We start from the raw sequence: 13,513 nt of genomic DNA, 5'->3' as shown, positions 1-13,513 counted from the left end.
GAGTTTTCTCTTGTGGTTTCTTAGAAGACTTATGAAGCAAACTGGTCTAAAAAAGGTCAAATTTGGAAATTATATTTTGAATTAAGGTCTTCGATACCATACTTTGAATAAGTAATTAAGCATAGTAGTTATCAATAATATATATACTGACTATTCATTTAACCAGTGCCATCTAGTGATAGCTCATGATGCAGCAGCTATCATGAACCCCAGTGCATTTTTATGATTTTTGTAAATTCATTTCTGTTAGTGGTAATATTTATGGGTAATGCTTATCCATGTGGCTTAGTCTTCCATTCTTATTCTATACCTCTCTCAGAAGTAGTTGAGGAGTGTTACAATGATTTCTGACACCAACTACCCAGGGTTGAACCAAACTTCACAGATTAAGGACATAGTCCTCCATGAGGCTTCTCTTACTTTGGACATCAGCAGCTAGTTTTGTTGGAGTCCACAAGCCATCTTTATTCTGCCTACAAAATGTGTGGGTTTCCACATCCTGTCAAGTTTGATAAATCACTAGAATGACTTACAGAACTCAGGAAAGTGCTGTACTTCATGATTACAGTTCTGTTGTAGTACAAGCTAAAAATGAGAACTAGCCAAAGGGTGGGGAGATGATAGGGCGTGGTCTGGGAGTGGTCTACATGTGAAACTTCTGTCAGCCTCAGGGATAGGTCACCCTCCTCTCCTGGAACATCAGTACTATTGCCACCCAGCATGCTCACGTGAGTTTCAGTGTGTAGAGCTTTTATTGAGATTTCACTGGCTGTGTCGCTCAGTCTCCAGACTCCCTACTTTCCCCTGAGGTCTGGCTGATATCAAGTGGCTCAAGCTTGGATCTAACCTTTTAGTCACATCTTCCTGGTGTGGTCTTTCTGGTGTGGCCAGCTCCCGTCTGTGTTATCTCTTCAGCATAAACTATATAGAAACTCACCATGACTTAGTATATTAGTGTAAACTATTGGGTTTGGGTCCAGGGACCTACCATGAATAACAAAGAGCCTCCCATCACTTGGAATATTCCAAGGATTTAGAAGTTACTTCCCAGAAACCAAGCCAAAGGCTAGTGAAGTTAGCATGTACATGGTTTAGTCTATATAAGCTGATGAAATTATGTCCTTGTTAAGGAATTTGTTAGAATAACTTAGGTTTAATAAAATGTGGGAGTCAGCTGAAAATGGTCCATAGAAGCAAATGATATTTTCTTACTACACCATTTCTAGGCATATTAGTGATTTTTTAATTAAAAGAAATTATTCAACTTTTACTAACTTCTCATTGTATTTGATAACTATTGTTGAGAAATTCATTAATTTTTTAAGTGTAGGTCTACGTACCTCAGTTAAATATCCTCTTCCTCTTTTATTTTTCTCTTTCTTAGAGAAGTTGAGTATTTTCCCTTAGGTTGAACATTATTACTTTGATTTTAATGCTTTATATCCTGGAAGATGTTTTTAATGGGCATGATACAGCCAGTACTTTCAACATTTTTTTCCATATGTACATATTTTTAGCCCAACATCCATAGATTGTCTGCACTGCTTTTGAAATGTAGTATCTGGGTCAAATGAAGACAGTAGCATTGCTTTGTTTTGAATTTTATAAAAAAAATTTCTAATAAAATTTGCACATGCAAAATGATTGTAAAGTGTGCAGGGACCCCCCTGGGTGGCTCAGTTGGTTGGGCATCTGACTCTTGATTTCAGCTCAGGTCATGATCTCAGGGTCTTGAGATTGAGCCCCATGTCAGGCTCTGTGTCCAGCAGGAAGTCTGCTTCTCTATCTTTGCCCCTCCCCCTGTTTGTGCTCTCTTCCTTTCTCTAAAATAAATAAATACATCTTAAAAAAAATACAGAACAGTATAACATGAAAATTTGTGACCCTCTCAACCCTGTCCTCCAGACTCTCTTCTTAAGCAGTATCTTGTATATAATTTCATGGTTAGACTGTGCATATGTGTACATACCCCTTTCTTCTATATCTAGTAGCATATATCCTGTTCTGTATTTGAAAATACTAGTTTTATGATTTATAGTATAGGGACCTGACCATAACCTTTTGAGAATAAAAAGCAGTGGAATGCATCTATTTGACCTGGAGCAGTTCCTGTCTGCTGCTAAGGTTTTCATTACAGATGCAAGAAAAAAGTGTCCTTGCCCTTTCTGTCTGTCTAATTATGGCAGCCATGATTGAATGGGGGAATACAAGGGGGAAATATGGAGAGAGAATTTTTGCAACTCAGAAATAACTTGTAAACACTGAAGAGCCTCTTATACTCCAAAAAAGAAACTGAAATTTTAGTTAAAAAAGGTAACCTAGACCTAGGCATAAAACTGTATTAATCAGCCTTTATCTCTGGGTGTAAAGAAAGTTCATTGTATACCAAACTAGTACTTGCTGTGGGTTATGGAAGGTGTCAAATAGCACTTACTATGTCATATTGAAATTATATGTTTGCTTGTTTACTGTCTAGATGCTGTTCCTTTGGGCAAAGACTTATATACCTGTTTATCTCCCCAAGACCAGCAAAGTACTTAGCATATGGGTGGTGCTCAGTTCAGTATGTATTTTGTAAGAGAGCTTGGCTTTTCAATGTGGCAATGTTGAAATTTATTTTAAAAAACTAAATTCATAGTAAGAAGAAATTCACTAAGAGATTTAATATTTTCAGTAAGTTATTTAATAAAATTTCATGAATTAAATTTTAAAAACAATTTTCTATCAAATATGGTCTTATTAATAAGAAGAAAAAGATGTTAGGTTAATCTTAGATAAATCTTCAAATCCAGCAATTAATATGTCACTGTATTTGTCCGTGTTCCTCAGAGAACTACTAGGATGTGTGTAAGTAAATACATATAATACATAAATACATATAAATGTGGAGAGAGAAATAATTAAGGAGTTGCCTTGTGATTATGAGGCTGAAAATTCTCGTATCTGTGAGGTAAGCTGTGAAGCTGGTGACCCCAGGAAGAGCTGATGTTGCAGTTCTGAGTCTGAAGATTGTTGTCAGAATTCCTTCTTGCTTGGGAAAGGTCAGTCTTTGTTAAGGCCTTCCACTGATTGGATGAAGCCCACTCACATTATGGAGGGCAGGTTGTTTTACTCAAAGTCTACCAATTTAAATGTTAATCTCACCCAAAAACTACTCTCACAGAAATATCCATAATAACGTTTGACCAAATATCTGGGCACCTTGGCAGCCAAGTAGACACCTAAAATTAACCATCATAGTCACCACTGAAATCTTTTTTTTTTTAATGACTTTCTTTACAAGTGGCATAGAAATAATGTTAAAAATTAAATGCAAGTAGGATTTCACATAACTGTTAGCACTACTAAATCTTTAGTGTTTGCTGACTTGTCTAATATTGCAAATGTGTTGTTATGTGAACAAGTTAGACCTCTTAGACAAAATTGATAAATTCCTAGAAAGACCCTAATTACTGAAATTGATTGAAGAAGAAATAGAAAATCTAAATAGACCTATAACATGTAAAGAAATTGAATTCTTTATTAAAAATCTTTCACAAAGAAAAGCCCAGGCCTGGGTGGCTTCATTGATGAAATCTACCAAACATTTAAAGAAGCAATAATACCATTCCTTTATAAACTTGAAACAAAAGAGAAAGGCACACTTCCCAACACATATTGTGAGGCTAGGATTATCCTAATATCAAGGCCAGATAAAGTTTTCACAAGAAAAGTACAAAGTAGTATGTCTTATGAATATAGATGCAGAAATCCTAAACAAAATATTAACATTAAAACTGACAACATATAAAAATGATTATACACTCTGGTCAAGTGAGCTTCATCTTAGTAATGCAAGTTTTAGTCTAATATTTGAAAATTAATATATATTGGATTAATAGAGTTAAGGACAGAAAGCACATGATTATCTCAGTAGTTGCTGAAAAAGCACTTGACCAAATCCAACACCGACTTACGATAAAAACTGTCAACAAGCTTGAAATAGATCTTTCAATTCTAAAGAAAGGCATCTGTGGAAAAACCTATAGCCAACATCACACTTAATAGTTTATAACTGCAAAGCTTTCCTTCTAAGAGCAAGAAAAAGGCAAGGATGTGTACTGTTAACACTTCATTCAATTTTGTGCTGAGGGTTCTAGCCCATGCAATGAAAGAATACAAGAAATGAAAGACATCAAAGTTAGAAATAATACTGTCCTTGTTTGCAGATGGCATGGTTCTGTTTGGAGAAAATCCTAAGAAATCCACAAAAAACTATTAGAAATCATGAGCTTATTAGCAAGTTCACAGAATATGTGATCAATAAAAAAGTTATGTTTCTACATACTAACAATGAACAATCTGAAAATACTAAGTAAACCATTAATTCACAATAGCAACAAATAGAATAAAATACAATTGATCCTTGAACAACATGGGCTTGAACTGGTTGTCTATTATACATGGACTTCTTTCAATAAATGTATTGGAAATATTTTTGGAGATTTGTGACAATTTGAAAAATTTCATAGATGTGTAGCATAGAAATATTGAAAAAAATTTAAGAAATTAGGTGTATCAGGGTGCCTGGGTGGCTCAGTCATTTGAGCGTTTAACTCTTGATTTTGGCTCAGGTCATGATATCAGGGCCCTGAGATCGAGTCCTGTGTAGGGCTCCCCGCTCAGTGGGAAATCTGATTGAGGATTCTCTCTCTCCCTCCCTCTGCTCCTCCCCCCTGATTGTGCGTGCCTTTGCTCATTCTAAAATAAATCTTTAAAAAAAAAAAAAAGTACCGTGAATGTATAAAATATATGTGGATACTAGTTTGTTTTATCATTTACTACCATGAAATGTATACAAATCCATTAAAAGTTATCGATACTTACACCCCAAACACAGACTATACTGTGCATGTTGCCATTTGCATTCAAGAGAAATGTAGATAAATGTAGAGATGCACTATTAAATTTTAACTGCATGAAATTAACTGTTTATACTGTACTAATTTCATAGCCACCTCCTGTTGCTATTGTAATGAGCTCAGTTGTTGCAAGTATCCACTTAAAAAACCATGTGGTGCTGGCGTGCATGACTGGCTCTGTCGGAAGAGCACGTGACTCTTGATCTCAGGGTTGTGAATTTGAGCTCCACGTTGGATGTAGAGATTAAATAAATAAGTCCATGTGATGCTAATCATCTCTGGGGGGCAGTTCATTTCCAGTAAATGGTGTAGTGGAGTAAAAAGTGGTATCTCTGGATTCTTGTGTGTTTTTCATTGTCTTTAGTGCAATATTGTAAACTTCGGGTTACACCCTGGGATCCATACAAAGTGCCACTGATGATGCTGGGAGTGCTCCCAAGAAGTAGAGAAAGTCATATTAAATTAAAAATTGAATTGCTTGATATGTAGATTAAGGTCGATAGCTATGAGTTGGCCCACCATTTCAAGATAAGAGAATCCTGCGTATGGACCACTGTGAAAAAGAAAAAAAAAAAATTCATGAAGCCATTGCTGTGCTTTGCCAGCAGGTATGAAACCTTGCACTTTTTGTGAATACCTTTTTATGTTGTATTGAAAATGGAACTTTTATGTGGGTGCAGGATTGCTACAAGAAAGTCATACCTATAGACTGTACTATGATTTGAGGAAAAGCAAAGTTATTATGAGACAACTTAAAGCAAAAGGAAGATGAAGAGTCTAAAGGTGGAGAATTTAATGCCAGCAAGAGATGGTTTGATAATTTTGGAAAGAGGTTTGTCTTAAACAATATCAAGATCAGGGGAAGCAGCTCCTGCTGATGAAGAGGCCGTAGACGAATTCCCAGATGCCATTAAGAAAATCAGTGTGGAGAAAGAATATCTGCCTGAACAGGTTTTAATGCAGATGAAGGTGCCCTATTTCAGGAAAAAAATGCCACAAAGGACATGTGGTAAGGAAAAGATGTGAGCACCAGGATTTAAGGCAGGAGGGGCTAAGCTAACTCTGTTTTGTGCAAATGCAGTTGGGTTTATGGTCAGGACTGCCCTTATCTATAAAACTGCTAATGTGTGAGTCTTGAGGGGAAAAAAAATAAATACCAGCTTACCAGTCTTCTGGTTGTGCAAAAAGAAGGGCTGAACAATGAGAACTTCTTTCCTGCATTGATTCCATAGATGTTTTTTCCCTGATATTGATATCTGTTGATATTGGACAATGCCCCTGACTACCCAGAACCCCATGAATTCAACACTGAAGATGTTGAGGTAGTCTACTTGCCTCCAAACACAACATCTTTTATTCAGCCTCTAAATCGGGGTTATAGGGACGTGTATGGCTCATTACATATGGTACTCCATGGAAAGGATTGTCAACACTATGGAAAATAACCCTGATAGGGAGAACACCATGAAAGTCCAGAAGGATTGAAGGACGTCATCATTTTTATAGGAAAAGCCATGAAAGCCATTAGGCCTGCTGTAATAAACTCCTGCTGGAGAAAAGTATGTCCAGATGTTGTGCATGACCTCCTAGGATTTATAGTAGAGCCAGTCAAGGAACTCATGAAAGAGATTGTGGACGTGGCAAAAAAAGGTGGTGGATAAATGGTTTCAAGGTAAAAATTGTGGAGAAATTCAAGAGCTAATAGATACCATGCCAGAGGAATTAACAGAAGATGACGTGATGGAGGTGAGTACTTCGGAACCAGTGCCGGGTGATGAGGAAGAAGACCTCAAAGAGCAGTGCCAGAAAACAAATTGACATCTGAAAACCTAGCAGAAGTGTTTCAGTTATTCAAGACTGCTTTTGACTTCTTTCACAACGTGGGCTCTTCTGTGTTAATGGGCACTGAAATTAAAGGACGTGGTGGAAGAAGGATTGGTAGGGTATAGAAACATTTTTAGAGAAATGAAGAAACAACAGTGAAATTACAATGTATATCCGTAAAGTTATACTGAGTGTGCCAGCCTCTCCTGGCTCCCTCCCACTTCCTGTACTTCTTTTCCTTCTGCCACCCCTGAGACAGACCAACCCCCCATTTTCCTCTTCCTCCTCATCCTACTCATTGTGAAGATGACGAGGATGAAGAATACTAAATAATTATCATGCTGTATAGTAGTTGAAGTTATCTATTGTGTATGCATGTGTTAGTGTGAAAGTTTAATAACTGTGTGGCAAGAACTGTATATTTTTGTGTCATTACTATTGCCTAAATATTTATTGCATAGAACATTGTATGCAAGACTTCTATGGCAATGGATAACCTATCCTTGTGTAGGCATAAGGTGAGTGATGTTTAATATAAAATTAATTAGGTTTCCTGTGTTTTATAACTTTGCTTTCAAAGAATTACATTATCATACAGTATGCCTCTCTTGTAATTGGAGAAACTGTTATCCTATCATCACAGGTAAATGGTTTGTAAAACAATGTGACAGTGTTTCCAATACTGTATTATGAATATAACTATAATACTGTATGCCATAAAAAATTTATGACCATTCCTTAGTGTATAGGTTAGGCTACCATGAAACATTTGTATTGATTATACTAGGCTACCGTAAAGCAATCATGTTGCTGCTTCTTTGTTATCAATACGTGAGTCATTATACCTGTAAATATAAATATCTTTTGCACATTGTCTTTTCATTTCATTTTATTTTAAGTAAGGTGTGCCCAACGTGGGGCTTGAACGCAACAACACCGAGATCAAGAGTCGGGGGTCTTCAGTCTACTGACTGAACCAGCGAGGCACCCATTATCTTTTCATTTTTGATGTCTAGTGCTAGTAATACATATAATTTTGACAGTGTTTTTGTATCATATAAGACAATATTGATGTAGGTACTGACATGATTCATCTTGTAAATAGATGATATACACTTACACTGTTGATAAATACAGTGAAGTACTATCAATGTATTTTCCTTATGATGTGTTTTTGAGGGGAGAAAATCAATTAATTCACAAATGAGAATATCACAAAAGATGATTTAGGGAGGCACACAAACATCTGCCCAGCCCCAAACTCAAACCATCTCAATGAACTTTACACAGTAAAAACACCCTTTTTCATTCCAAATCTGAAGAAAGCTATATTTAATGATGGAGAAGTTTAACTGGTGGTTTTACATTTTATATATTCACTATTAATTATATTTTTATGCTAAATTAACTTGGTCATGAGAGATGATTGTTCATATCTTCCATTTGAACTTTTTTTTTTTTTAAGATTTTATTTATATATTTGGAGAGGGAGAGAGACAGCCAGCAAGGGAGGAAACACAAGCAGGGGAGTGGGAGAGGGAGAAGCAGGCTCCCAGTGGAGCAGGGAGCTCGATGTGGGGCTCGATCCCAGAATGCTGGGATCATGCCCTGAGCCGAAGGCAGACGCTTAACGACCGAGCCACCCAGGCGCCCCCTCCATTTGAACTTCTTGATTAGGCTAATCCATTTGCACATCTGCACTGTTTCAGCCACCTTGCTGAAACCTTCACAAAGCTTAAGGTCACCCTGGTTCTGGGCACACGCAGAAACTGTTTAATCTCATAGTGGCCTGGGCCAATCTGTTGCTGCTGCTGGTATGCTGGCTGGGTTCCTTGAGACTCCTGGTAAGTGATGTTAGACCTTGAAAGCTCAGCATTATTTCCTCTACCAAAGCCCCTGGTGATGGCGTGGCCCATCCTGTGCCTGACAGTAGAGCCACAGCCACGCCAGCCGCAGTGGTTGCCATTTGGGCTATGAGACTTGGCTGCCGGGGTGCAGCAGCAGGTGAGCCAACAGCAGATGGTGGAGCCACTGCTGGGGGCTGAGCTGCTGGCACTGGTGTAAGTGCAGTGCTCGTCTGAGGTGCCCGGCTGGCTGGAGCGGCCATGTGGGAGGTGCGGTTCCTGCTTCCACGTGGCATGGTTACTTGCAGAGCAACTTGGTGTCTAGAAATTCAAGATTCAGTGGAGACCCCAGAAGCTTCTTCCTTATGATTTAAGTAACATTTTCTTTAGCTTACTTTATTGTTAGAATATAATATGTAATACGTATACAAAATGTGTGCTAATCAATTGTTTATGTTATCTGTTAGGCTTATGGTCAAACGTAGGCTATTAGTGTTTAAGTTTTTGGGGAAATCAAAAGGTGTATGTGGATTTTCAGTGGCATGGGGGTTGACACTCCCACCCCCAAATTGTTCAAGAGCCCCTGTACTTAAAAGCGTACTTAACAAAGTGTTTGAGACTTATACACGGTAAACTACCAAATATGTCAGAGAAATTAAAGAATGTGCAAGTAGTATATGGAGAGACATCTATGTTCATGGATTAGAAGTGTCTCAACATTATCAGGTTGCCAAGGCATAGAAAAGATGCTTGTGACATATTGTAAGGTACACAACAAGGCAAGCGGTGTTCAAATAACTCTTGAAAAGTTTTGGTTTTTTTCCCCCAGGGATTAAAATATTTTAATTCTCAATGTTCCTAATGTTTTAAATTTCAGTGTACTAAATAATTATTAGTTTCCTTTTAATTTCCCTGTATGTTTATAACTGACAGAGAGGTTTTTTTGTTGTTGGTAGTGTTTTGTTTTTTTTTTAAGATTTTATTTATTTATTTGATGGAGGGAGCATAAGCAGGGGAGCAGCAGGCAGAGGGAGAAGGAGAAGCAGGCTCAGCAGGGAGCCTGACACAGGGCTGGATCCCAGGACCCTGGGATCATGACCTGAGCTGAAGGCACATGCTTAACCATCTGAACTACCCAGGTGTCCCGGTAGTGGTTGGTTGGTTGGTTGTTTCTTAACTCTTTCGACAAAAGTTCATGAAGGTCACAGAACAATGATAGTTTTCCCATTGATGTTTAAGATTGTTGTACCATTTTAGTTTGCGTGGTGATCAGTGCAGTACCAGTAGGCTTCTTGATAGCTGATTTATAAGGAAATAAAAAGAACTTGGATAGCCATGACAGTCTTGAAGAAAAAGTTGGAAACAGTTGGAAACCTTAAAGTGTTATATATAAAGACTTGGTATGAAATTATAGTAATTAAGACTATTTAGTTTTGGCACGAGGTTAGACGAATAGACACAGGGACAGACTAGAGAGGATTGAAACAAACCCACTATATACAGATATCTGATTTATGACATGGGTGCCTCTGCAGTTCAGTGGGGAAAAGAATGGTCTTTCCAGTAAACGGTGCTGGTTAAGTTAGGCATCCATACTAAAGAAGAGAAAAAAAAAAAAACTTTAACCTGTACCACACACTACATACAATATTAATTCAAGAGAGATCACTGACCAAAAGGTAAAATTTAACACTATAGAGTTCTTAGAGAAAACATAGGAGAATGTCTTTGAGACGTTGGGGGTAGATGAGGATGTTTTAGATAAGATACGAAAAGAACTAATCATAGAAGAGAATCAAAAAAAGAGAAGTCTGATAAAATGGACTTCATTAAAATTAAGAACTTTTCATCACAGGGGTGCCTGAGTGGCTCAGTTGGTAAAGCGTCTGCCTTCAGCTCAGGTCATGAGTCTGCTTTCCCCTCTCCCTCTGCTCCTCCCTCCTTCCCCCTACTTGCGTGCATGCTTTCTGTCTCTCAAAAATCTTAAAAAAAGAAAAATTATCTTTATTGGTTTCTCTTTATTTTTCTTGCCTGCTTCTCCCTCTCCTGCTCCCCTGCCTGTGTTCTCTGTCAAAAAAAAAAAAAAAAAAAGATTCATCTCAATACATAACAATGGGAAAAGGCAGCCATAGGTACATGTGTAGGTACATGTATAAAATCTACATATGTTTGTATGTATGTATATGTCTGTGTATATAAATTATCAGTAAGAAGACAACCATCCAATTCTGAAAATGGACAAAAGACTTGGATAGCTGTTCTCAAAAGTGGGAAATCCAAATGCATTGCAAAGGTGATCAGCATCATTAGTTGCTAGGAAATACGGATTGAAACTATAGGGAGGCACCATTGCACGCAAGTATAATATCTAATATTTACAATACCAAGAGTGGGCAAGGATATGAATTAACTGGAACTCATTCATTGCTTGTAGGAATGGATAATGGTGCAACTTTGAAAAACTGGCAATATCTACTAAACTTTGTGCCCCTATCCAGTGACCCAATGGTTCCACTCCTAGGAATATAGCCAAGAGAAACACATGTGTTCACGAAAGACATGTACAAGAATGTCCATGGAATTTTGTTCATAATAGTGCTCCCCCACCCTCCCAAACAGCAGGAAACAGCTCAAATGTCTGCTAACTGTCGGATGGATCACAGAAATTGTGATGTATTCATACAATGAAAAGAGACACAAACTGAAAAGAAGGAACCGCTGCAGCATATAGCTATGTGGCTGAATCTCACAGAAGTAATATTTAGTGAAAAGTAAAATGTAAAAGTCACGAACTTCATGATTCTTTTTATTTGAGGTTCAAGAACAGCTCCAATGCATCCACATTAATAGAAGTCTGAATACTTGTAAGCTCTGGGAGGGGTTATTAATAGGGAAGGAGCATAAGTGTGCCTTGTGTAGTGGAAAGAAATCTGAGTTGTTACAATAGTGCATACTTTTGTACAAATTCATTGAGCAATATGCCTAAGATTGTGCTTTTTGGTATGTATATTTTTCCTCAATTTTTAAAAATTGGGCTTGTGGGAGAAAGTTTGCTTTGCTTTCCACAGTAGGAAGTGGTCAAAATCAGTATTTTGGGATTTGCCAGAAAACTTTGGTTTACTGATACCTTCTATATTTGACAAGAGAAACCAATAAAGATTTTTTTTTAAGATTTTATTTATTTGAGAGAGAGCGCATGGGGAAGAAGAAGGGGCAGAGGGAGAGGGAGAAGCAGACTCCCTACTGAGCAGGGAGCCCAATGCGGGACTCAATCCTAGAACCCTGGGATCATGACCTGAGCTGAAGGCAGATGCTTAACTGACTGAGCCCCCAGGTGCTCCACCAATAAGGATAATTTAAACCAAGAAGGATCCTGATGTTTGAAAGGTCAATAAAAATATTGAAGTCCATTATTTCTGCTATTGCTGCTGCTGTTGCTACGACTCACAACTAACCTATTTTGAGTGCTTACTATGTGCCAGGTGCTGTGCCATATATTCTTCCCTCATTTAATCTGGAGTTGGAGTAAAGACCATATACTTTTTTGGGACTTCGGTACTATCATGCCTCTTGTCCTCCGTATAATCCAACATCTTTGAAATTTGCAACATCAATCTCTTGGACTCACTTGCTTTTTACTGCAGTTATTCACAGATTCAGAACCATTCCTCTAATTCCTTAAACATTTAGTACCTCTTCAGTTTCTTGACTTCTTCATGTTGTGATATTGTTTACCACTCTTCCTCAGACACCCACTTCAGTAGTCCTATCTTAGACCTGTTACCAGTGACTGAATTCCAGTTGCACATATTTTCTTTGATGACCACTTCTAATTTTTTCAGCTGATTTTCTCATGTATCCTGCCTCTGATAAGTATTCCAAATAATTGACATTACCAGGACCTACCATCCACTGATTCTGTTCCCTTAAAGGATCTACCCTCTCATTATTTCCTTCCTTATGCAGCCTAAATTCCATGGTCCATTTTATCGACTCCCTTGCACATCCTCTTCTTTCTTGCCTCTCTTTCCCTTTGTCTTATCTATTTGGGAAAATCTTATCTCTTATTAAATCTAACTCTGAGCCTGTTGTGTGCTGGTATGTATGTAGCTGAGTTTGGGTGGAGAAAACCCACAACCATGTCATTGTTCTTATTTTACTGTACTGACTATTAACCTAAGGTGTGTCCTCACTGCTGTTGGTGATTCTATTACATTTCCCTAATCCATTGCTATCCTATTCTACAAGGCAGCTGTTTAATCTTTTCTTCTTTCCTCAAACTCCCATCCCCCTGCCCATGGTTTTACTTTGTATTTCACTGCAAAATAGAAGCAATTAGAATTTACCCTTATCTTCCACTCTTGTATCTGCCAGCCAACCCTCATCTGTGCTATATGTTCTGCCTTGTCTTCTGTTACCATAGATTGTCATTTTGAGTTAGACCAAACCCCCTACTTATGTAGCATTCTGTCCCTTTTCACGGAAAATATTATCTCTTCATCAATTTTTCCTCCTCATCTGAATCATAAATTGTTTTTCCTATTAGAACATTTATGTCAGAATATAAGCATTGCTATAATATCTCCTATTTTATAAAATCCTTTATGTTCCTCCAGCTACTGTCAGTTTCTAGGTTCTTCTTTGTAGCAAAAGTTAAAGTTGTCTATATTATCTCCAATTCCTCTCATCTCAGTTTCTTAAACCTTCTCGAGTCAGGCTTACATCTATGCTGCTCACCCACAAAGATCAAGGTCTGTAGTAACCTCTTACGTAACTACGTTTAGTGAGCAGTTTTCAAATCTTGTATTTTTTAACTTACCTGCTCAACTTAACATCTTACTGCTTCCTTGAAGTATTTTCTTCACTTGGCTTCTAGAGCTACTCTTCTGGTTTTCTTCCTGTCTTACTAGTTCCTCTTTGTGCAGAACACTTTTAACAAAGCAA

At 37.7% G+C, this 13,513-nt stretch overlaps 1 protein-coding gene, 1 non-coding gene and 1 pseudogene across 11 annotated transcripts in view; 2 read left to right on the top strand and 1 right to left on the bottom strand.

Moving 5' to 3' along the window:
- The window catches only part of CSPP1 (centrosome and spindle pole associated protein 1), a 381,696-nt gene that overhangs the window by 25,069 nt on the left and 343,114 nt on the right, over positions 1-13,513 (top strand). The window lies entirely within an intron of this gene.
- On the top strand, positions 2,083-2,212 carry LOC123786840 (small nucleolar RNA SNORA31). The gene has a single exon (XR_006778062.1). It is a non-coding gene; the product is annotated as a small nucleolar RNA SNORA31 (small nucleolar RNA).
- Positions 8,399-8,865, bottom strand: LOC123786678 (coiled-coil-helix-coiled-coil-helix domain-containing protein 2 pseudogene; annotated as a pseudogene).

This window comes from Ursus americanus, chromosome 9 (genome assembly GCF_024610735.1).
Source record: "Ursus americanus isolate L20-20 chromosome 9, mUrsAme1.1.p, whole genome shotgun sequence".
Classification (NCBI taxonomy): Eukaryota; Metazoa; Chordata; class Mammalia; order Carnivora; family Ursidae; genus Ursus; species Ursus americanus.
The sequence above is the reverse complement of the archived record's forward strand: the minus strand, read 5'-3'. Positions and strand labels throughout refer to the sequence as shown.